The following is a 26,297-nucleotide window of genomic DNA, read 5'->3' on the forward strand; positions in this document are numbered from 1 at the left end:
TGTGAGGGCCATCACGCCACCAACAGAAGGAAAGCCAGAGACAGAGCATCAAACTAGAACGAGGACAGAACATCGAGGATAACAGGAGTCAGCACACAGATAAAGGCTTTTATCTGTCTGGGTACTTGCTAGTCACTCAAAAGTTAAGTTAAGGTCTAGTATGAACTTTTAGTACTCTGTAGAATAACTTGTGTTCATGGTGTGATTGATTAACTGTAACATTGTGTGATTGTGAATAAACACAATTTGATGAAACAAGTCGACTCGCAGTCATTTGTCCACCACATACGAGTTAAAGACACACTGGTCGCAACACTGGTGACCTCGTTGACAATTAAACACTCTCAGAGGCAACTGAGGATGAGGTTGGGCTGGCTGTTAGGTAGGCCCTGGAAAAGCTGGAAGCAATCAGTGTGAGGGGGAGGTTTCGATACAGACGGATAGGCGTTGCAAAGTATTGCCGGGGCTGCTACGTGAATCCGTGGTTTTCTCTATCCCGGGCAGCTTTAGGTGCTAGATGTTGAGTGCATGCAAGACAGATTGTGATAAATTTTGGGCAAGAAAGGAATTGCTGGATATGGGAATAGAGTGGGAAGGTGGAGTTAAGGTCAAAGATCTCATTTATGGATGATCGTTCTCAAAGGTCCAAATGGCCCACTCCAGCTCCTATTTCTGTCCTTATTCAGGTAATTATTGCATCTTCATTTTGCTCTCCAATACTTTAGTTCAGTAGAGTGAGCCTTTGGCTCGGTGGTATGATACCTGCCTTTGAGTCATGAGAGCTGCTATTGGGTCCTAATTCAAATAGCCCTAGAAAGCAGGGTTGGAATTCTCTGACCCCTCGCCGGGTCGGAGAATCGCCCGGGGCCAGAGTCAATCCCACACCCACCGTGTCCCGAATTCTCCGCCCCTGGAGATTCGGCGGGGGTGGAAATCGCGCGCGCCAGTCGGCGGGCCCCCAGCGGCGATTCTCCGGCCCGCGATGGGCCGAAGTCCTGCCGCTGACAGGCCTATCCCCCTAGCGTGGTTTAAACCACCTCTGGTACCGGCGGGATTGACGGCGCGGATGAGCTCCGGGGGGGCTTCCGGGGTGTTTATTCACAATCACACAATGTTACAGTTAATCAATCACACCATGAACACAAGTTATTCTACAGAGTACTAAAAGTTCATACTAGACCTTAACTTAACTTTGTCCTGGGGGGGGCGCATGGGGCGATCTGACCCCGGAGGGGTGCCCCCACGGTGGCCTGGCCCACGATCGGGGCCCACCAATCGGCGGGTGGGCCTGTGCCATGGGGGCACTCTTTTTCTTCCGCCCCTGCCATGGTGGGGGCGGAAGATACCACCTCCCCTGCGCATGCGCCGGTATGACGTCAGCAGCCGCTGACGCTCTGGCGCATGCACGGACTTCCGCCGGCCGGCGAAGGCCTTTCGACCCCGGCTGGCGGGGCGCTAAAGGCCGTTCACGACAGCCAGCGGAGTGGGAACCACTCTGGCGTGGGCCTAGCCCCTAAAGGTGCAGAGAATTCCGCTCCTTTGGGGAGGCCCAACACCGGAGTGGTTCACGCCACTCCGTCCTGTCGGGACCCCCCGCTCCGCCGGGTAGGGGAGAATCCCGGCCCAGATGTTGGAGCAGTTACTCTGAATACTAGATCGATAGCCAGCAGGGCTATCCGATATGTATGGTTATCATTACAATGATAATCATAAACAGTAGGTGGGGTTCCTTAGACATAGAAGGTACTCCAAAGACAAAAACTATAACGGAAACAGTTCACCACCTCAGCAACTTTTTGTAGCGCTAACAATTATACTCAAAGACGAGAGACTAGTACAATAGAGGTTTTAATGCTGTGCGATGCTATTCCTCCATCTGCAACTGTAGACTAGGGTCTGAGTGACTCACACGCATATTTATACACAAGCTCCCTGTGGGCAGAGCTAGCCGGCAGGGGCTTACCGGAGGAACCTATATTACAGGTACAGGCATACTTTCCCCTAATGCAAGTACGCATCACTACAGTGGTTATATCACCACATTCACTCCCTGTAAAAAAATGAGTCCGGCGGGGGTGACGTGCAACTATAAAACAAAGGATGAGCTATTTACAAGAGGGTCCAAACAAAGAAAACCAAGAGTCCATCCGGTCAGCAGGTCACAGGTTGAGCCGAACCGGCGGTCGAATGTTCCGCTGTGATCGGCATAGCTGTGGTGGCGACGTCAGTGCAGGTGCTGGCGGTGTTGGTGTTGGCTGCTGGCGGGATGACTCCGAGAGCGAGCCGAAATCTTCCGAGAGCGAGCCGAAATCTTCCGTGTCCTCCAGTGTGGGCAGGGGGACGAGGGATGGACCTGGTGGGGACGAATAGGGGGGCGCCGGGGAAAAGGAGGGTGGCGCGGGGGGGAAAAGGGGGCGTGGGCATGAGATCGGCACCTGAGGGAGCCAGGTCCCGGAGCGAGACAGTGTCCTGGCGGCCGTCGGGGAACTCCACGTAGGCATACTGAGGGTTGGCGTGGAGAAGGCGTACTTTGTCCACCAGGGGTTCCGCCTTGTGGTGCCGGATATGCCTACGGAGAAGGACTGGGCTCGGAGTCGTGAGCCACGTCGGGAGCGACACCCCGGATGTAGACTTCCGAGGGAAGGCAAAAACAGGTTCATGGGGTGTACTGTTAGTTGCGGTTCATAGTAGCGACCGAATGGAATGGAGCGCGTCAGGGAGGACCTGCTGCCAGCGAGCGGCTGGGAGGTTCCTGGACCGTAGGGCCAGCTGGACGGCCCTCCATACCGTCCCGTTCTCCCTCTCTACCTGCCCGTTTCCCCGGGGGTTGTAGCTGGTTGTCCTGCTGGAGACGATACCTATGCTGAGCAGGAAATGACGCAGTTCATCGCTCATGAACGAGGATCCCCTGTCACTGTGGATGTAGTCGGGGAAACCGAACAGGGCGAAAATGGAATCCAGGGCCTTGATGACGGTGGCAAACGTCATATCCGGGCATGGGATGGCGAAGGGCAACCTAGAAAATTAATCGACCACACTAAGGATGTAGGTGTTGCGGTCGGTGGAGAGGAGGGGCCTTTTGAAGTCCACGCTGAGGCGTTCAAAGGGGCGGGACGCTTTCACCAGGCGCGCGCGATCTGGCTGGTAGAAGTGCGGCTTGCACTCGGCACAGATCTGGCAGTCTCTGGTGACTGTCCGTACTTCCTCGACAGAGTAGGGCAGATTGCGGGCTTTGATTAGATGGTACAAGCGAGTGACCCCCGGATGGCAAAGGCTCTCCGTGCAAGGCACGGAGCTGGTTCACTTGTGCGCTGGCACATGTACCTCGGGAGAGGGCGTCTGGGGGCTCGTTGAGCTTGCCGGGGCGATACAAGATACAAGATCTCGTAGTTGAAGGTGGAGAGCTCGATTCTACACCGCAAGATTTTGTCATTCTTGATCTTGCCCCGCTGCGTGGTGTTGAACATGAAGGCTACCGACCGTTGGTCAGTGAGGAGAGTGAATCTCCTGCTGGCCAGGTAATGCCTCCAGTGCAGCACCGCTTCAACGATTGCCTAGGCCTCCTTTTCAACAGAGGAATACCGAATTTCGGAGGCGTGGAGGGTGCGTGTAAAGAATGCCACGGGTCTGCCTGCCTGATTCAGCGTGGCGGCAAGTGCGTCATCTGAAGCATCGCTTTCTACTTGGAAAGGCAGTGTCTCGTCCACTGCGTGCATCCCGGCCCTGGCTATGTCTGCTCGAATATGGGCGAAGGCCTGTTGTGCCTCGGCCAAGAGGGGAAAATGTGTGGACTGGATAAGTGGGCGGGCCTTGTCCGCGTATTGTGGGACCCACTAGGCATAATAAGAAAAGAACCCAAGGCAGCGTTTGAGGGCCTTGGGGCAGTAGGGGAGGGGGAGCTCCATGAGGGGGCGCATGCAGTCGGGGTCAGGCCCCAGTAGTCCGTTTTGGACTACGTAGCCGAGGATGGCTAAGCGGCTTGCAATCTGCGGTCAGATTGGCAAAGAGTGAGGGAGGCTCGACCTTGAGAGTCGTGAGGCCACAAACGGTGAGGGAAGGTAGGGGTCCGCCGAATTTGAGGGTGAGGCTCTGGAGATTGCACTGGAAATCCAGGCCTAGTAAGAGTGATGCGCAGAGGTTGGGGAGAATGTACAGACGGAAACAGTCGAATTCCATGCCCTGTACAGTAAGTTTAACCAGGCAGAAACCCCGGATCGGGACAGAGTGGGACCCGGAGGCGAGAGAGATCTGCCGGTTGGCGGGATGGACTGCAAGGGAATAGCGCCTTACCGTGTCCAGGTGGACAAAGCTCTCGGTGCTCCCGGAGTCGATGAGGCAGGAGGTCACGTGGCCATTGACCAGCACCGATGTGGAAAAGGGTGCCAGGTTGCGAGGACGCGACTGTTCGAGCGTAACGGAGGCGAGTAGCAGGCGATCGGCGGTCGAGTCAGATGAGTCCAGCGAGGAGCGGTAGCGACCCATGTCCGGTGGCCCCGTTCCGGGGGAGGACAAAATGGCGGCGTCTAGAGTACCTGTGGGTAAAATGGCGGCGCCCATGGAGCGCACGTTGTGGGGTCGGGACAAAATAGCGCCGCCCATGGAACGCACATGGCGGTGGTGGATGAAGATGGCGGTGCCCATGGAACGCACGTGGCTGGGGTGGCGAAAGATGGCGGCGCCCACTGATCGCACGTGGGGTTGGGGGAAGCGGACGGCGAGGCCCATTGAGCGAGTGGCTGAGGCGAGGGGACCGGGGGCACGATAGCGGCAACCGTCCGGGACTGACACACCGCTGCAAAGTGGCCTTTCTTGACACAAGCTTTGCAGGTCGTGGTGCGGGCCGGGCAGCGCTGGTGGGGGTGCTTCTGCTGACCGCAGAAGCAACAGTGCGGACCCCCAGGGAGCACGATGCGGCGAGCAGTGCAGGCGTAGTGCGTGGGGGTGGCTGCTGAGGGGGCCATTTGCGGGGTCCACGAGGGGTAGGACGGGTGGTCCTGGGGAGCCATTTGCGGGGTCCACGAGGGGTAGGACGGGAGGACCAAGTGGCTAGCGGAGTAAGATCGCGCACTACGAGAGGCGGCCGTCATGGAAAGTGCCAGGGCCTTTGCGGCCGCGAGGTCGGGGGCGGTCCCTTCCAGCAGTCGCTGCCGGATGGTGTCCGATGCAATGCCTGTAACAAAGGCATCGCGCATGAGTAAGTCAGAGTGTTCTGTGGCTGTGAGGGCCCGGCAGTCGCAGTCTCGTACCAGAGGTATAAGGGCCCTCCAGAAGCCCTCAATCGACTCACCCGGCTGCTGGGCGCGAGTAGAGAGTTGATGCCTCGCAAACAGGGTGTTCGCCAACTGTGCATAGTTCTCCTTGAGCAGTTCCATAGCTGTGGTGTAGTCAGTCGCATCTCGAATTAGCGGAAAGACACTGGAGCTACGTCTGGAGTACAGGAGTTGCTTTTTCTGAGCCTCCGTCGGGGGAGGGTCCGCTGAAGAGATGTAGGCCTCGAAGACTGTCAGCCAGTGAACAAAGTCTTTTCTGGCGTGAGGCGACTGCGGATCCAGCTGCAGACGGTCAGGCTTGATTCTGATGTCCATGGTGAACGGAAAATCACACAGCAATAAACAGCGATGCTATTCCTTAGAACAGTACAGCACAGAACAGGCCCTTCGGCCCTCGATGTTGTGCCGAGTAATGATCACCCTACTCAAACCCACGTATCCACCCTATACCCATAACCCAACAACCCCGCCCCCCCCCCCCCCCCTAACCTTACTTTTTAGGACACTACGGGCAATTTAGCATGGCCAATCCACCTAACCCGCACATCTTTGGACTGTGGGAGGAAACCGGAGCACCCGGAGGAAACCCACGCACACACGGGGAGGACGTGCAGAGTCCGCACTGACAGTGACCCAGCCGGGAACTGAACCTGGGACCCTGGAGCTGTGAAGCATTTACGCTAACCACCATGCTACCGTGCTGTCCCTCCTCCATCTGCAACTGTAGACTAGGGTCTGAGTGACTCACACGCATATTTATACACAAGCTTCCTGTGGACGGAGCTAGCTGGCAGGGGCTGACCGGAGGAACCTGTATTACAGGTACAGGCATACATCCCCCTACTGCAGTACACATAACTACAGTGGTTATATCACCACACTCTTCTGTATTAAATCGCGAGACAACATAACATGGAAGACTTGAGTTAGGACCTGCCCTAGGGCAGTTCAAAATTGATTTTTTCATTAGGCCTAGTTTCTATTTGTTCTGATGTGGCATCATAAAGGTAAGGATGGGTGTGTTTTGAGGTTTCTGAATGCACAGCAAAATGAACCAAGGAGGAGTTTACAAAGGCTGAACAAATGTGGAAACAACAATGCCTAAGGCAACTTGGCAAACCTGCCACTATCCTGGGACCCGGATGTGAACATGTAAAAGGAGTACTATGCTTAATATCCTCACTGCATGAGGCAGGCTGCTACAGAATGGCACCATCTGTTGCCCAGATGGAAGCTGGAGGGGTATGGAGGAGGGGTGGTGTGGGGAGACTGGGAAATTGAGTTGGGCGATGGTGGCTCTTGGAAAAGAGGGAGACAACTCCAGATGTCTCTTGGCAAGTTCCAGTTCAGGGCCAATAATAATTTGTTGAACGTAGATAAGAGATTCAAGACACTTGTTCAGAGATCAAAGCCACAAAATTTAATGGGGTTTGAACAAACTTTATAATACAAAGTCAGAAAGTTAGAACAATTTACAATACCCAATGCTATACTCTAACATTCAGGTTTTTGATTTATCGATATGAGATACATGTGAATTAAAATGCAAATTGTGGTTAAACAACTCATACTATATAATAAATAGAAAATGCAACCAAGGCAAAACTTATGGATTTCTCAGGAACCCACTCAGATGTCAGTAAACATTCCAAGTCAACAAATCTCACTGAAAATCTGAATACTTCACAAAGGACTCCAAACTTTTCACTTTTGAAGATCAGGCCTTTGAATTCCCTCCAACTCAGACTGTCTCAATGACTACTCGAAGCTCTAATCACTGGCACAATTTCAACTCTTTAATAACCAGCCAGCTTAACCACGTTAGCACTGCCAATACCATTGGATTTCACCAAGCTCCAATATTTCCAGTTACACCAAGCTATGAATAGCTCCCAGGATTTCTTCTGGGCCTTAACTCTTTCAAGCACAGAGTCAGTGACCTGCCAACCATTGCTGTTCCCCAGGACCACTCCTGAGCCCTAACTGCACAGAGCTATCAAACGGCTCCTGGTACTTTTTCTGACCCGAATTAGACAGAGACAATGAACAGCAGCATCTTTTGGTCTGGTCTTTTCCCCTGCTGCAGGGCACTCACTCCCACAGAACACACACAAATTAATTGAAAGCCTAGAACGTTGATAAACTCCAACCATCTGCATGATAACATAGAATCCCAGAGCTCACTGAAAGTTTTTTAATTAATTGTAGCTTTAACTCCTAAAACAAAATAACTCTCTGGCTGCATTTCTTTGCAAGCAGTACAGACACCTCAGGTGGAATTTGTCAACCGTTCCCATTGGTGGGATCTCCCATTCACACCAAATTCAACCCCCTCTCACAAGTTCCCTGCCAGCGGCCAATGGCGAGCCACCTCCACTGCGGGAAAACAGTTAGTGGAGAGCTGGAAAAGTCAAGCCCTCATCTCCAATTCTCCAGCTCAGTAAGCCCACCTGCTATTTTATGATGTTACATTTTTAGCTGTTAACCCTTTAAGTCAACATGGCCCTAACCTTTCAGGTGTAATAATCTTCAAGCTGCTTCAGTTGCATTTATCCCATCTTCGAAAGTTAAACTTTACTCTTCCTGAAATTAAGATTTCCATCTCAAATATTACTGTGAACCATGAAGTAGGTATTTATAGCACATATGGCCTTCATTTATCTTCTGGAGATGTTCCTTCTCCATCATTTTGGATCTGATCATTCTGGATCAGGCAAGTAGAACACCCACCTTCTTGTGAGATGTTGGGCTAGATTCTCCAATCGGCGACGCCAAAATCGCATTTAGGGATCAGCCGGAGAATCCATTTTTGTGCTGGAATCAGGGGTGGCACCGTTTTTCCGATGCTCCTCCCCCTCAAAAAACGACGTACTCAAGGAATTGGGATGGTCTCAGGAGTCCCCCGATGCTCTGCCCCCGATGGGCCGAGTCCCCGTGGAACACGTCAATTTTGGAGCAGCCGCCTTTGGAGTTCATACTTTAAGAAAAGGCTAGAAGCTGCCTGAAGAGAGAACCACCGTGAACATCATAAACAAAGCACTTTTAAATGGAAGCTGCTACTCAACAGTGCCAGACTGAGGAAGGGTTCCAGAAACAGCTATTGGACTGCTGCACATCAAACAGGCTACAATTTCCACCATCTGCAGTACCGATAAATTGAAAACAGAAGCCTTCATTCACACCCAGGAGCGGTTCTACTTGTTGAGTTCTGCAAATGCAAACTTCAACTCTTCATCTACACAAGTCATCACAACGTCTAATGCAAACCTCAAGTTTCAATCCCTTCACTTCAAAAAGAAGGAACTCAAGCAATAGGCAGGCTATGATATCTCACAAGAGACTGATTGTAAATCTAAACTTGAAGTACAAACTTGCCAAAAGCTTGGGAATCTTATATCAGACTAGTCATGATCACATTGAATGGCGGAGCAGACTAGATGTGGCAAATATACTACTTCCGCTCATATGTCCTTCTGGTCATATGAGATCATTATACATGTGAATGGAGAAATGTAAGCTCAGAGCCAGATTAGTAGGCTCTACAAAACCATTGAAGAGTGTGTCTACATGCTATGCTGAAAGTACAGAAATACACAACAAAAGAGGAAATGATCACTGTTGGAGTACCATCCAGGCCATAGCATATTATTGGGAGCTGATTTATTTACATGCAATCAAGAATAGTATCTCATAATTTTAGGATGTTGCTCAAAGTTCCCTTTTATGTCAAAGGTGAAGGGTTTTTAGACATATAATCATCATCTTAGCAGTATGAGTTCTGTTCACTGAGCAAGGGATTCCTGAAAGAGTAATACATAATAATGGAACTACATTAATCGCCAGAGAATTTTAGGAATTTGTGCAAAATCATAACAGTAGTGTTCAATAGTTTAATTGCTCTATGTTTGATTGGTTAGTCTGCTTCACTGATCCTGGTACAATTGTTTGATTGTTTAAGCCTATTTGAGGAGTGAAAGAGTTAAGACCCGACAGCTGACTTGGAATGTTCTAAAAATGATCTAGGATGAAGAAAATATATATTTTGGCAATCCTGTAAGTTCGGAGATGTTTTAAAGTATTGTAAATAAAAACTTACCAGAATTAGAGTGAAAGAAATAAATAACAGCCACAAGCAAGTGACACAACATTAGTAACATCAAGCATGGTTCCTAAAAAACAGTTGCAATATGTACAACATCACCTATGTAACATCTCAACTCAGTACTGAGTGATGAATGCCACATATACATGGTGGAGCACAATAAATATCCTACCACCTAAGCAATACTGTGAATAATATTTTTAGACTTAGAAAAGACTCTTAAGGTTTTCTGGTTATTTTTAGAAAAGAATTGTGATTGGAACACAAACCAGTTCTACTGATTTCTACTGAGGCATCGTATAGTTTTTAAGGAAAGAGGGATAATATAATGTTATATTATCCAGAAAGAAATTAGAACTACGGATAGGAGAATGTACATCTGGAGTTTCATATTTAAGTGCTGCACTGAACTCATGCTCAGCAATAATGGGCATGTTGATGTTGAGCCTGCACTAGCTGCCTGGGTAATCCAACAAGAATCGAGAATCGTGATTCCCGCTGGAGAGATCGCGTTTCCCAATTTTCCAAGCTCCTCGCCAGCAACGTCAAAAGGTTCACAAAGCTCGTGAATCTCATTTTAATTTATTTATTGTGCATGTATTTAATTAGTATTAGGAGACCCTCACTGCATGATCTGAACCCCCACTTAGTATTCAGACCTCACTGATGGTACGTCACGTCAGATAGGTTTACAATAAGTTTGGCCAGACACAAAGCAGCCAAGGGTATCGCTCTGGGGCACAAAGTTAATTATAGATCACAGGGGGTAGAGGGACATGCCCTGGCAGTGCCCTGGCACTGCACTGGCACAGATTTGCATTGGCACAGTGCAAATCTGTCAATGTCGACTTTTCCACGGGAAGTGCCGGGGTGGGCCCTAATGGGAGCTCTATGTGGGAGGGGATTGTATTAATGCATGGCTGGGGAAGCACGACACTGAGGGGAGTGCTGGCAATACTTCCGCGCTGTTGATGGGGTGGGGAGTGGAATGCTAGCGGTGAATGTCGAGGGAGAGCCGTGTGAGGGAGCTTATGAAGATTGTCAGGGGTGGTGAGAGATACCTTGATAATTCCATGATGGGAGCTGGGGACTGTTTGGCTGCAGTGATGCTCAGTACATCCTTTAAAATGGCACCCCAATCTCTATGGAACTCTTTTCCAGCTCTATGAGGCCCCACCCTGCCAGTGTGATGATGTAAACAATGCCCATTTTTCTCTAATGGGGCTCAATATCTGGAGAGTTACATGCCAGTTTTCAGGCAAAGCCTGACACTTCGCCAAATTCTGGTAAGAGTCCACCTAATGTATGAGTCCACCAGCCACATGTAGAGATGCAGGAAATGCACTTTATGAAGCTCCAGCATTTTGATTATTTCTAACTTGTTGGAACCAGAAGATACAACAGCCTCCAAGGAGAAGTGGAGACCCTCAGGGAAGTGATGAGGAGATGCTGGAGTTTTGTGGGGAGGAAAGGGGCTGAAATGGGCCCTTAGGTAAGCAGCTTTAAGATAACTGCGGGGTGAAAAAGAGAGGTGAGTGAACTGCTTTTACTTCACACCCTTTCTGCACATTTAAGGCAAGCTTAAGTTTTACTTTGACAATCTTTTACTTCAATAAATAAAAGGAAACATGTTGCTATCACCAGTCAAATGTTTGCTTGCAGAGCCTGTGGTAGTCTGAGATTAATGAATAATATATTTTGTATGAGATTATTCCAATACAGCTATCAGCCAGATATCTATTAAGTGATGCTTACCACATGAATATCAAATTACAAGCAACTGGTCAACAATCAAACCTATTAATGGAATGTACCTATTAATAGAATGTAATCAAAAAATTATAATTGACTTGATTCACTACAATAAGGCAGTAAGCTACTGATGGCTGTGTATTAAGAATCAATTTCCCTCTTTTCAATTTTTCATTGTAATTTCATCTTCTACCTTTTTTACTTCTACACAATGGTTTCCCAAAATGTAGCTACATTCTTGGGAAAAAGATTACATAAATGGTGTGAATGGACCTTTTAATGGCAAGTAGTAATGCTTTTACAAGGTTTCTCAAATGTGATGGATGTAAAAAATTGTCAACTTTTATATTTTTTCGGTAATGTTATTAAAATCTGGGATAAGTTGCATACAGTCAGTTTGTCTGCTAAAGCTCTGATCAAGGGATTGTAATAATGAGGTAATAATTGCCTCAGCACGGTAGCATAGTGATTAGCTCTGTGGCTTCACAGCGCCAGGGTCCCAGGTTCGATTCCCGGCTGGATCACTGTCTGCGCGGAGTCTGCACGTTCTCCCTGTGTCTGCGTGGGTTTCCTCCGGGTGCTCCGGTTTCCTCCCACAGTCCAAAGACATGCGGGTTAGGTGGATTGGCCATGCTAAATTGCCCTTAGTGTCCAAAAAGATTAGGAGGGGTTATTGGGTTAGGGGGATAGGGTGGAAGTGAGGACTTAAGTGGGTTGGTGCAGACCCGAGACCATGCAGACGCTGCGACAACGGATGAACAGACATTGCGTGACAATTGCCAGGCAGGAATGTTCCCTTCCAGTCGGGGAATGCTTCAGCAGTCAAGGGCGTTCAGCCTCTGATCTCCGGGTAAGCATTTTCCAAGGCGGCCTTCAGGATGCGCAACAACGCAAAATCGCCGAGCAGAAACTGAAAGCCAAGTCCCGCACACATGAATATGGCCTCAACCGGGACCTTGGATTCATGTTGCATTACATTCATCCCCAACCATTTTAGAGTCATAGAATCATAGAGGTTTACAGCATACAATTCACAGCTCTTTGACCTGGGATTACCCCTATCTCTGGATCTGTAAAGACTTAATTACCTGCAAATGCTTGCATTCAAAGCATTGTCTTGCATCTTTGACTTTGTCTATGTATATGTTTCTGGAACCTACCCCTTCATTCACCTGAGGAAGGAGTAGTGCTCCGAAAGCTACTGATTTGAAACAAATGTGTTGGACTTTAACCTGGTGTTGTAAGACTTCTTACTGTGCTCACCCCAGTCCAATGCTGGCATCTCCACATCAATAGAATTTATAACCATTTGCTTGTTTACAGCTAGCTGGGTAATGGAATATTGTTTATGTTTAAAGGACAACTGGGGTGTAGATGGATTTATGAGGGAGACTTTGTTTTCTTCTGAGTAAACAGGTCATGAGACATCTTGGGCGGGATTCTCCGGGAATCGGCGGGGCAGGCAGAAACAGCTCAGTGGAATGGCGAAAACCACTCCGGCGTCGGGCCGCCGCAAAGGTGCAGAATCCTCCTCACCTTCAGGGGCTAGGCTGGCACCGGAGTGGTTTGCACCCTGCCAGCCGGCGTGGAAGGCCTTTGGCGCTGCGCCAGCCGGGGCCGAAGGGACTCCGCCGGCCGGCGCGGTTCCGCGCATGCGCAGGAGCGTCAGCCCCCACGGACAGGCCCGCCCGTGGATTGGTGGGCCCCGATCGCGAGCCCGGCCGCCGTGGGGGCACCTCCCGGGGCCAGATCGCCCCGCGTCCCACCCAGGACGCTGGAGCCCGCCTGTGCTGCCTACTCCAATCTATGGCGGCAGAACCTGCGTAGAACGGGCGGGAGTTCGGCCCATCGCTGACCGGAGAATCGCTGGGGGGAGCCGCTGCGAGCCGCTGCCAACCAGCATGGCGCGATTCCCACACCCGCCAAATCTCCGGCGCCGTAGAATTCGGCAGCCGGCGGGGGCGGGATTCACGCCGCCCCCCGGCGATTCTCCGACGCGGATTCCTGCCCCCTGGTGTGAGGAGACAGAAGAATGCCTTATGCTTTGTGTGCAGATGTTGTAATCAAGAGGAGGAGCCATGTCCGCCTGAGAAAATTAGTTCTTTCTTGGATTTTAATCTGAACAGGTGTTTCAGTTTTGGTCTTGAAAGATTCTCTGTCCAAAGATACTGCACAGAGAAAAACAAGTAAAAAACATGACTGTTAACTTTAATCATGAGTGTTATTTGAACTGGTTTACTTAATTGGAATATAATGTCAGGTTTAGAAAGTAAGTTAAAGTTTCTTCTTTCACTTAATAACTGTTGTAACTGTTAACTGTAAAGCCATTTCTCTGTTAATGTGATTAATTCTGTGTTTAAATTAAAGTTTGTTTTAACATAAATTATACCTATTGCAAATAGTCGGGTTCTCGTCCAGGATCCTAACACAAATGTCAAACGAACCTACATTCCACTTTGTTTTCTGAATAAAATATACCAAACAATGTCATAGAAAAAGGCAAACTTTTCCAAGTCTACAGGGTTTATTATTTTCATAGAATGTAATTGTGCATAACACAAACTGTTAAATATGTGGCCTTTATTGTAATGCTGTTGCATTGTCCCTTTAAGAGTTGAGTCACATGATAGCCCGTGATATCATTTGCTACTTCTAAGGCTTTGAGTCAATCTAAACCAAGCCTTTGTTCAGTTCACAACCACCTAATAAACCTCTGTTCATTATTGTGTTCAACCCATGTGCTTCAACATTTCCATTCTTTTATCCTGCAAATACAATACACAACAGAATTAAAAGATAACTGGTGATGAGGGATGGATTTGAAAAAAATTATTTTGCAGTGAAAAGAAAATTGAAGCTTTCGACGGTCGACTTTGAAGCAGATCAACAGTGGGTCAGTGATTGCAACCAACACATAACACCCCGCACCTGGCATCAGACTGGTAATGTTATTGGGCACAAAAAGAAAAAGGTTGATACCTTAACATTAATCCGGTAACCAGAGAAGTTTAAGCTGCAGAGCTTGCCACGTACAGTAGAGTAAGTAAGTAAAGTCCCAGATGACAACAGGCTGCCTTCCCTTTGAGGGAGAGAGCTGACTGGAGGTGATTTAACCTGAGGAAGTATCATGCAGTATGTTGCAAATGTCAAGTTCCACGTGGGGTTTTGTGAATTTGGTGACTTGCGTGATGATACCATTAGAGATCGCTTGGATTGTGGGCTGAAAAATGAAGCTGCTAAGAGTAGATTATTAACCGAATTAAATTTATGTTTGAAAACACCATTAGATATTGCCATTTAAATAGGGCTTGCTGCTCAAGAGGCTTCCCATCTTGGAGCAGACACGAGGATCCAGAAATTGGCTATCTACCCAGCAACAGGTGTGTCAACACTGTGCAAAAATGGGCCATTCACCCAGGCTCTTTGCTGTAACAAGGATAGCCAATATAAAAATTGTGCAGAACTGGCCACACAGCAAGAGCTTCCTGAAGTAAAACAATCCCTCCAGAAAAGAACATTCAAGGAAAAACACAGAACACTTCTAAAAAAGAAACAAAACAAATTCAACTGAGAAAATTCACAATGTGGAAGAAGATAAGAATAACAACAGTGAAAATACAGCACATGGATATGAGGAGTTGAAATTCAGTGTACTATCAATGCAAGGTATATCACATTGGTTCTGGGTAGTTCCCAAACTGAATGGACAACCTGTAAAAATGGAGGTTGAAATGGGGGCTGCTGTATCCTTTATTCCTAAGCCCATCTGTGAACAGAAATAGAATCACGTACTACTGAAGCCAATAGATGTCATCCTAGGACCTACACTGAGGAAATAGTGCCTCGAAGAGGATGCATCACAATCAAAGTAGAGTTAAGCAGGCAAACTGTGGAGGTTGAACTCCATGTGGTCTAAGAAGGTTATCCAGCTCTTTTTGGCCACTTTTGGCTGGAAAGGATCAAATTAAATTGGAGTATTGTAAACAGCTTAGATGATTTAAAAACGAATTTACAGACCATCCGAGAAAAATACATCCTGGGGTCCATGAATGGAGTATAGGTGTCATCAGAAATCAAGCAAATTAGTTAGCCGATATGTCTCAAGGCTACAACTGTACCCTATTCTATATGTCCAATGATAGAATTTGAACAAATGAGATTTATAGATAAAGAAGTTCTAGGAACCATCCCCACTAGTGACTGGGCAACTCCTATTGTACCTGTAATGAAGCAAGATAGAACAATTCGCATCTGCAAAGATTTTAAAACAATGATTAACCTGGTTCTAAGCTTGGATCAATATCCATTACCATTGACTGAGGACTTGTTTGCCATCCTAGGAGGAGGACAGAAGTTCAACAAGTTCGACCTATTGTAGGCCTAGCTGCAAATTAATGTTGCAACTGAATCTCAACACCTGCTCACCATTATGACACATATAGGCCTTTACCACTATAAGATTAACATCAGCACCTTTTATTTAAATAGTCCATGGACCAGATCCTTCATGGTTTAGGGAGTACAGTGTTATCTTGATGTTGTAAAGTGAAAGGTGGGTAAATGTACCCCGACTAGCCTTGACCAGTTTGTAACTCACGCATGTTACGTTGTGAGATAGACGAAGGGGCAAAGGGTCAGGTGAAGATCGAACGCAACTTTATTGCACACTTTGTCAAGCAAAATCAATGGGTGAGATTCTCTGTTGGCTGATGGCAAAATTGCGAAACGTGGTTGGGCAGAGAATAGGTTTCGACACCAAAATTGTAGCGGGCGCCGATATGACGCCAAATTGCAATTCTCTGTCACCTCGACAGCGGCGTCAATGTGGTCCAGGACGCATATACATTAAACACTGTTTGCATATCATTAGCAGGTCTGACCCAGTATTCTACAGGGTCTCCGCGATTCTCCGCCTCCGATGGGCCGAGTTCCCGACAGCGCGGTTCACTTGTGCTTTTAAAAATTGTGAAACCGGCACCGTGGCTGCTGAGGGAGAGAGGGGGTATGGAAAGTATCCAACATCAGCAGAGTTTGCTGTCAGTTGTGCCGCTGGCCGGGGGGCTTCTGCCAGGGCCGGGGGAGTAGCAGGGGATTGGGGTCAGGGTGAACGGGCACGGAACACCATAGCCACAGCCAGAAAGACAGCCATGCAGCAGTGTATACTGCTGAAAGCCCACTGTGAAATTAGGGCCATGGGTCGTATGGGTATTCCCTCACGCCACCCTCCTGGGTGCCCTCTGGCCCCAGTTGAGCCATCAGCTGGACGCGCACGGTCCAACATAACAAGTGTCATCGTGTTGACTGGGATGAGTGTGTGTGGGGATTGTAATGTATATGTCCCGCTGCGGCTGGTCAGCCTCCCGAGTGTCAATCATGGACCTGGCGAATCCCGCACCGGTTTTCATCAGAATCAACAGTCGCTGAATCGATCCAGGTTTGGCTCCAGTTTTGCTGTCATGAAAGTCCACGAATTCTGCACCGGCATCAACATTTACGCGCCCAAATGGGAAGACACAAACTTCATCAAGAAGACCATGGCAGAAATCCCTGACATAGCGACGCACCGACTAATCATGGGGGGTCGGACTTCAACTGTGCACAGGATCCAACAACTGACAGATCAAGCCCCAAAACGGGAAAACCTCAAGCATGGCAAGGTTGGTCACCTCAAGCTCGGTCACTTTATAGAACAGATGGGATCGGTGGACCCCTGGAAGAAGTGGAATACTCCGCAATTGTGATACCCGACCACGCTCCACACTACATTGTCGTGAGGCTGGAGAAGGGCAGGGTCCAATGCCCTACATGGAGGTTGGACATTGCCCAGTAGCTGACAAGGCCTTCAACGAAAAGACATTGCAGGTCATAGTAGAGTACACTGAGAACAACCAGTATGGGGAGGTATCAATCTCCACATTCTGGGAAGCACTAAAGGCCGTACTAAGAGAGGAAATTATCGCTTTCAAAGCGCAAAGAGATAGGGAGGAAAGGGCATCTAGGCAGCAGCTGGTCGACTCCATACTGGAGGTAGACCGTAAATAGTCCAAGGCCCCAACCATAGAGCTCCTGGCGGAGAGGAAAGAGCTACAAAGGAACTTTGATCTGCTCTCCACCTGGAAAGCAGTGCACCAACTCCGCCAGGCACATGGGACCCGATACAAACACGGAGACAAAGCCAGCCGCCTGTTGGCACACCAGCCGAGAAAGCAGGCAGCCACCAGAGAAATTGCACAAATCAGGGAAAGCAGAGCACATTAGAAACAAAACTAGAAAAGATCAACAAAACCTTCAAGGCCTTCTACCAAGGGCTGTACACCTCAGAGCCCCCAATGGGGGAGCGATCCGGGATGAAATGGCTCCTTGATGGGCTGGACATACCAGTCGTGGGGAGGGAAGAAAATGGGGCTTGGAAGCACCACTAGGACTGGGAGAGATTATAGACAGCATTAGCTCCATGCAGACAGGAAGGCTCCGGGACCAGATGGGTTCCCGGCGGACATCTACAAAACATTTGCGACAGCACTGGCCCCGCACCTGCGGGAGATGTTCACAGACTCGCTAGCTAGGCGCACACCGCCACCCACGCTAGCACAGGCCTCAATCTCGCTGATACCTAAGAAAGATAAAGACCCAATTGAATGTGAGTCATATAGACCCATTTCACTGCTGAACACAGATGCCAAAATACTGGCGAAAATCCTAGCCACAAGGCTAGACGATTGTGTACCAGAGGTGGCCGCAGAGGACCACACGGGCTTTGTAAAATGTAGACAGCTTACCTCGAACATCAGGCGCCTGCTGAATGTGATAATGACTCCTCCGGGGAGAGAATACCAGAGGTGATCATCTCCCTAGATGCAGAAAAGGCCTTCGCCAGGGTGGAATGGAAATGCCTTATAGAGGTACTGGAGCGGTTCAGGCTTGGAACAGGGTTCTCCCGGACGGATTTTGCCGCCCTTGTCATCTTGCGTTCACCTCCGCTTCAGCCGTTCGTCCCGTCTTTCGCCTGGATCTTCCTTCCTCTCTGTTCCTGGAGATGCCAAGTTTGTTATCATTTCCCATGCCCTCCTTCCAGCTATCATTCCCCTGCCTCACCCCACCTCTCTGGTTCACCTCTATTGCTCCCTGTCTCTTCACTCTTCCCCCCACCCACCTCCCCCCCCCCCCCTTCTGCCCCCTCCTCCCCCTCCTGTGGTTCACCTTTCTTTCCTCTTAGGTTTAGCTGTTTCCCCAACCCTCCCCCGGTCTATCTCTCCCTCTCATGCCTTGGCTACTTTCCCCTGATTCTTGGCTACCTGGCTATTCTTCTGCTTGTTCATTGGCCGCAAACAATGTCCCGGAACAATTGGGTGAATGGCTCCCACGTTCTGTGGAAACCGTCGTCTGACCCTTGGATGGCGAATTTGATTTTCTCCATTTGGAGAGATTCTGAGAGGTAGGATAGCCAGTTTGCAGCTTTGGGTGGTGCTGCTGACCGCCAGCCGACCAGGATTCTATGGCGGCCGATCAGCGAGGCAAAGGCAAGGGCATCTGCCCTCCTCCTCAGAATAGATCTGGCTGGTCTGAAACCCCGAAGACCGCCACTTTCGGGCATGGCTCCACCCTCATCCCCACCACTTTGTACATTGCCTCGAAGAAGGCTGTCCAGTACCCCGCAAGTCTGGGGTTCATCACTGTGGTTATGGCTCAACCCAATATAGACAGCAACAGACACAACAGCCTGGATATGACGGCTTTATTATCCCAAGCTTGGTTTCAAGTATACGAGAGAGAGATCTGGATGCGTGCCAAGATCTATCTGCTAAACTGATAAAAACATGTCAATTAAACGATTTCCAAAAATCAATAGCCCACCCCAGTTGGATTGAATCTAACCCCATCCTGTCACCTGTTGTTTACCAAGATCCTGTGTCCATTTTAATGTTGTTTTTCATGGACATTCCCATCTGATAACGCAGTCAGATCCTGTCCACTCATTGTCCATCTGGGGGCAGGATACCAGAACTGGCTTCCTCTTTACTCCATAGATTGTTTCAGAGGAGCAGGATATTGGGTCCACTGATAAAACTTGTTTACTAAGTCCACTATGAAATCTGCTGACCACACATCTGTGTGTCTCAAAAATATGAGCACGTTAATTAGCCTAAATCCCATCAGGCATTGTGGCCACTGCTTATAGCTAGAGTTTACATGATTATCACTGCTATGTACTAAAATCCAGGTGTAATGGTTAATAATGATTACTGGGTATGCTTTCTATGTTTAATCTCAATCCTCAATAAACCAACTTGTGTAGAACTATTCGAGTGTCATCCTAGATATTCAGCTTCAAGAGGTCTCATCTCGGGACACTCCCTTCACCCACTCAAACTGTTACATGCTTTGTTGTGCATGAGACAAGCATGGCAATAGACACCAGCATGTGAAGAAGCATATCAGTCACCCAAACAAGCATTGAAGAAGTCAGAAGCGTTGGTACATTTTAACCCAAAGCCACCATTACAACTTGCCTATGATGCTTTGCTTTATGGCTTACAGAGTTGGAGCGGTGGTGCCAAACCTATTACCTTCAGAGGAAGAAAGACCAATAGCTTTTGTGTCATGCAACTTAACAGAGTGTTTTTCAAACAATTTTTTCCAGACCCACTTTTACGAACCGGTGAACCTTTGAGACCCACGCCAACCGACATTCGCAATCCATGCTGGCCAATCTTCGCGACCCATGCCAGCCGACCTTCACGACACACCATTATTACTTATCATTAATGTGATAGGTTCGCTTGCTTGGTCCTCATGATCTCACTTGCTTCGTCATTCACTGTTACATTTCTGTTGAGGACTTCACCTGACGATTTAAGTTTTCGCTTCATCCTTTGAAAAAAATCAAAAGGTTTGTCCTCAAACATTCCATGCTTAATCTTCAAATGCCTTTTAAGAATTGAGGGTTCTAAACTTTCATTTGATAGTAATTTCCTGCATATAGCACAAATTAACTTTGCATCCTTATTTGTTTTGGCACATCTAAAGCTACCCCTCAAGAAATCATCTTTATACTGCTTTGATCCCAATTTCAGTTTCTTCTTCGTGAGTTGTTCACCAGAGGTCCTGCGGCTCTGTCTACAACTCACACTAACACTGTTTTGTCCTATCGTAGATTCTCCTGAGAAGCTTTCTCCAGTAGATTTAGTTGTGAGATCCTGACCTGTTTGTGTCTCTGGCTCTCTCTTCCTGATTGCAAAATGGTCCATCTTTATTTCTTCACACAGTCCTGTTGCTTGCTTGTTGACAGCTACAAATTGGAGGAACACCCGGGCTGCTGGCAAAACGGAGCATCCCGCCGGCAGAGAATCCAACCCTCTGACTTTAGACGAGATGAAGTAACTTGTCAAACACACACAATGTCGGACTTCGGGTAACGGCCATGGAGTGAGTTGGTGGCTTCCGCTCGTAGGTGGTATTCTTTGACCTTTTCCCCGTCTAACAGGTGTATGTGTTGAGGAAACTAAGTGCAGGAGTGGTGGAAGGAGAGGGTGTACCACCGAAGGATGGAATTGTGGACCGGAGTTCATAGAATTTACTGTGCAGAAGCAGGCCATTCGACCCATCGAGTCTGCACTGGCCCTTGGAATTAGCACCCCACTTCAGCCCACACCCATAACCCAGTAACGCCACTTAATCTTTTTGGACACAAAGGGCAATTTAATATGGCCAATCCACCTAGCCTGCACATCTTTGAACTGTGGGAGGAAACCGGAGCACCAGGAGGAAACCCACAAGGGAAGAACGTGTAGACTCCGCACACAAAGTGACCCAAGTTGGGAATTGAACCTGGGACCCTGGAGCTGTGAAGCATCTATGCTAACTACTGTGCTACCGTACTGCCCAAAAAGTTTTAAGCAAAGGGAGCAGTTGGAGTGAGAAGCTGTACCTGTGACACAGGGGATGATGGCGGAGGGTCAGGGATCAACCCTACAATCTCAGTGGTCAAAGAAGCAGTTGCTGGGCTTCTTGAGTGAGAAGTTCACCGAGCAGAGGAAGGAGAGTCTGAGGACCTGGCGAGTATGGTGGATCCGATTAAGGCAGGGATCAATCACCTGGAAACGAGGCTGGAGGCCCAGAGCCAGGCAATCCAGAGAGTGGAGGATATGGTGGGGGAGCATGAGGAGCAGCTCACCTCAATGGTGGCCAAGTTGGGGGTGTTGCAGGACAGTCAGAGGCGGCTGCAGGAGAAGGTGAAGGACTTGGAGAACCAGTCCCAGAGGCAGAACCTGAGGATCGTGTGGCTGCCAGAGCGCAGCGAGGGAGCAGATGCTGGCTCTGATGTTCGCGAGATTGCTGGGACAGGGGACCTTTGAGCGACCCTTAGAGGTGGAACGGGCGCATAGGGCGCTGATGAGGAAGCAGGGAACAAGCCGCCGAGGGCGATGGTTGTGCGGTTGCACCGGTTCCTGGATAAGGAGCGGATCCTGAGGTAGGCCAGGCAGACAAGACGATGCACCTGGGAGGGTATTGAGCTGCAAGTATACCAGGACTTGGGTGCAGAGCTGGCCAAGAGAAAAGCGGGGTTCAATAAGGTGAAGGCAGCCCTCTTTAAGAAGGGGGTGAAATTTGGAATGCTGTACCCGGCTCGCCTGCGGGCGACTTATAATGGTTGTGAATTTATTTTGGAACGCCGGAGGAAGCGATGGAGTTTGTCAGATAACAATGGACTGGCAGGAGAAGGAGGACATTGAACTTTTGAGGAGGTGTTCACTTTCTGTTCCTTCTGGTCTGTTTTCTTTGGGGCCATTGTACTGTTCTTTTCCGTGGGGGATGGGGGGATGGCTGGTTGCTTTTTTCTTTGTTTTTGGGTTGGTGTTGCTGTTTGCACCAGGATAGTGTTCGAGCGGGGTGGGGGGGGGGGGGGGGGGTGGCAGGGGAGAGGAATCAGTGGGGGGTAGGGTGCTAGGCACCATGGGCGGGGGCTACCAGGCTAGCTGGGCGGGCTAATTCACGGAAGCGCAGTGGATGGCTGATCAGGTAGTTACAGCGTTGATGGGGGTTGGGATTGTTATTTTGTGGCGGGGTGAACTGCTGACAGGGGAGGGCATTTTGAAATGTGGTATGGGGAGGGTTGATGACGGTGGACACCCGAGGGTGGGTCTGAGGGGGTGCGGGACGCGGGCTGGAGGCTTGCCGAGGAGAGGATATGGTTGATCGGCAGGGGGAGCCCTCCTAACCAGGCTGATCACATGGAATGTGAGAGGGTTGAATGGGCTGGTCAAGAGGACTCGCGTATTCGTATATCTGAGGAGTTTAATGGCGGACGTGGCTTTTTTGCAAGCAACACACTTGAAGATCGGGGATCAAATTAGGCTTAGGATAGGGTGGGTAGAGCAGGAATTCCATCCTGGATTAGACTCAAAGATGAGGGGGTAGCAATATTGTTTAATAAATAGGTAGCTTTTGCAGTGGGGAGCATAATGGCAGACTCTGGGGGGAGGTATGTTATGATGAGTGGGAAATTGGAAGGGATGCCGGTGGTATTGCCAAATGTTTATGCCCCGAACTGAGACAATCTGGAGTTCATAAGGTGGGTGTTGTGGAAGATCCTGGACCTGGACTCGCACCGGTTGATAATAGGGGAGGACTTCAATTCAGTTCTGGATCAAAGGTTGGATCGGTCAAGTCCAAGGTCAGGGATAGTATCGGCGGTAGCGAAGGAGCTGAAGAGATTTATGGAGCACATGGGGGCCATGGAGGTTTGGGAGGCCGAGGGCGAAGGAATTTTTGTCTTTGTCCCATGTGCACAAGGTGTACTTCCGAATCAACTATTTTGTGATGGATAAGACATTGTTGGCAGAGATGGCCGGTTCAGAGTACTCTGCGATTGTAGTGTCGGACCATTTGCCATAATGGGTGGACTTGCGGGTAAACCGGGGTGGGGGCCCACAGTGGAGGTTGGATGCGGGACTGTTGGCGGAGGAGGAGGTCTGTAAGCGGGTGAGAGATGCCATTCCATGATATGTGGAGCTGAACAGCAAAGGGAAGGTTTCGCCGGCCACTTTATGGGAGGCATTGAAGGTGGTGGTGTGGGGGGAGTTTATTTCGATACGGGCACATAAGGAGAAGACGGAACAGATGGAGATGGGAAGACTAGTGGAAGAGATCTTGCAGGTGGACAAGAGGTATTTGGAGGCCTTGGAGGTGGAACTGTTGAGGGAGCAGCAGAAACTGCAGATGGAGTTTGGGCTTGTATCTACGGGGAAGGTGGTCGGGGGTGGGGGGAGGGGGGGGTTGACCCTCCCGAATGTCATGAATTACTAATGAGCGGCAAACATAGTGATGATCAGGAAATGGGTAGTGGGGGAGGGGTCGATATGGGAGTTAATGGAGGCAGCCTCATGTAAAGACACAAATTTGGGGCACTGTTAACGATGCCCCTGCCATTCTCACCGGCCAGAACAAGACCGGTCTTGTGAAGGTGAAGGTGGTCCCGAGTCCAGAGGTGGTGATTTTTGGTGTGTCAGAAGGCCCGAGAGTCCAGGAAGTGAGAAAGGCTGATGTCTTGGCCTTTGCCTCCCTGGTATCCCAGAGACGGATATTGTTAGAATGGAGGGACCTGGGCCCCCTGAAACCGGGGGTGTGGGTGAGTGACCTGGCAGGCTAGAGAAAATAAAGTTCACCTTGAGGGGCTCTGTGGAAGGGTTTGCCTGGAGATGGCAGCTGTTTGTTAACTTCTTCGAGAAAAGCTGTCAGCAATGGGGTGGGGGGGGGGGGGGGGGGGGGGGGTACTGGTTCTCTTTCTCCATTCTCACCAAAAGCACTTACTTCCTGGTTTCCAGAGAGTTGTGACACAAAGTGATGACTGTGTCGGTTTCTTCCAGTGTTGACATGTGTCAGCCGTATTGACTAGTCTCATTTGATCTGTATTCCTCGCTGACAAACCTGGTCTGGCTTTCCTCTCACTGTCCAGTAGCTGCATCCACGCAGTCACAGACTGCTGAACATTTCCCGACCAGTACTTCACGTTGTGGGAGTGCAAGCGGGCGCTGTGCCAGACGTTGAACAGCCTGACCACAGAGCAGCAGGTTGCATACTGCCGATTGGCGGTGGGGGACGAGCCAAGCAGCATGCAGAGGGTGAGCACCAGAGCGGAGCTCCAAGCTGGGGCTACTTCCATTAGCATTGCATGCCCACGTGGATGCCCGTCAGCCCCTGCCCCCCACATACGGGCGTGGTGACCAGTACACAACTCAGCCTCGTGTTGCCCCGTCCCCTCAAACGGCACAACCAATCGAAGATTGCCCGCAGCCAACGTCCTTAGAAGTTGGTCATGGGCGTTGGGGTCTTCTTCCCACGACCAGGAACACCACAACCGATCGTTCCATGTCCCTCCCGACATGCGGGTCGCGCCACTGAATTTCAAAAACCCTGCCTTAACAATTGCTGAATCAAATTACGCTCAGTTAAAGAAGGAGGCACTGGGTATTATTTTTGGTATGAGGAAATTTCACCAATCCCTATATGGTCATCACTTCACGTTGTTGACAGATCACAGACCCTTAACAGCTATCGTTGGGCGACAAAGAGATACTCCGTTGTTGGCAGCATGTAGGCTCCAATGAAGGTCTTTGAGTTTAACTGCACATTCAGACGAGATCAAATACTGTCAATTAGCGAGCCATGACAATGCTGATTCACTGTCACATTTACATATGTCAGATACCACCCAGTAGTGAAAATATCTTCAATTGTGTGCAGGTATACATGTTCCAGTGGCTTCAGCTCAAGTACAATGACATACCAGAAATGGTCCTGTGATTGGGAAGGTACAGGAAATACTGTTAAAGGGGAAGCTAGTGGGAACACATTCTGAATTAAAGCTGTATATTTCCAGGAAGCTTGACTTGACAGTCCAAGGCAGATGCCTGGTGTAGGTGATGAGAGCAATAATTCCTCCAAACTTGTGACACAGAGTGTTGGAACAATTATATGAAGGACACCCAGGTATAGTTCGAATGAAATAACTTATTTGGAGCTACTTTTGGTGGCCAGGAATTGATGCCCAGATCGAGAAAAAAGCAGGACTGTGCCAGTCATGTGCGTGGGTATGGAATGCACCGCCATCGTCCCCACTGCATCCACAGCAGTGGCTTAAAATGCCTTGGCAATGTCTACACATTGACTTTGCAGGTCCATACGAGGAGCACATGCTCATGGCTGCCATAGATGCACGTTCCAAGTGGCCTGAGGTGGTCCTGATAAAGTCAACAACTGCGGAACAAACAATCAAAAAGCTCAATGGGGTTTTTGCCAGATTTGGGAAACTTGAACAAATCGTGAGCGACAACGGTCCACAGTTTATGACTCATGGGTTTGAGAATTACTTGAAGATGAGTGGTATTCGACGAATAAAATCAGCGAATATTACCACCCATCCACAAATGGTTTCGCTGAAAGGTTTGTTCAATCTTTGAAGCACGCACTGATAGCTTCCAGGAACAAGGTTCATTACCTCACCGCTTAAACAGTTCCTTGGTGATGTATCGCAACACCATACATGTGACTACTCATAGTTCTCACCTATTACTACGAATGAAGAGAAAGCTGAGAATTACATTTGATCTATCCTTACCGAAGGATTACAAGATAGTAGAACGCATGCAGCTGTCACAGATCATGAGCGAGTAGGTAATTCGAGAAGACACTTGCTCACACAGGGGGAGCAAGTGTTGGTGCACAGCTATATTGGCTCAAACTGCTCCAATCCCCCATTCAGTACAAACTGGAGATGAGTTAATGTGGAGACGATATGCAGATCAATTGTTATCTGTCAGTGCCATGTAGGCCAGAACTACCTCAATTGCAAAACTATCTATGGAACTAGATCGTGTTGCTGTGACTTATGGTCGATCTGCTGAAGCAGAGATTGGTGAGGAATCCCTGCTGCTACTGGTCTCCCTTCTGCAACAGATGACTGTAACACCTTCTAAGGTTGTTTCATCCACAAATAAACCCACAAGTTACAGCCAAGGTCAAGAACAATAAATCAGGCAAAGTATTGTACACACCTCTGTCTGCATCAATGGGCCCAAGGTGCAGATGGTGCACAGCTCAAATTCGTAAGTGTGCACATCACCAACAATCTGTCCTGGTCCACCCAAGTTGACTCTAAGACCAAGAAAGCACAA

The sequence above is a fragment of the Scyliorhinus canicula genome, chromosome 5 (assembly GCF_902713615.1).
Source record: "Scyliorhinus canicula chromosome 5, sScyCan1.1, whole genome shotgun sequence".
Taxonomy (NCBI): domain Eukaryota; kingdom Metazoa; phylum Chordata; class Chondrichthyes; order Carcharhiniformes; family Scyliorhinidae; genus Scyliorhinus; species Scyliorhinus canicula.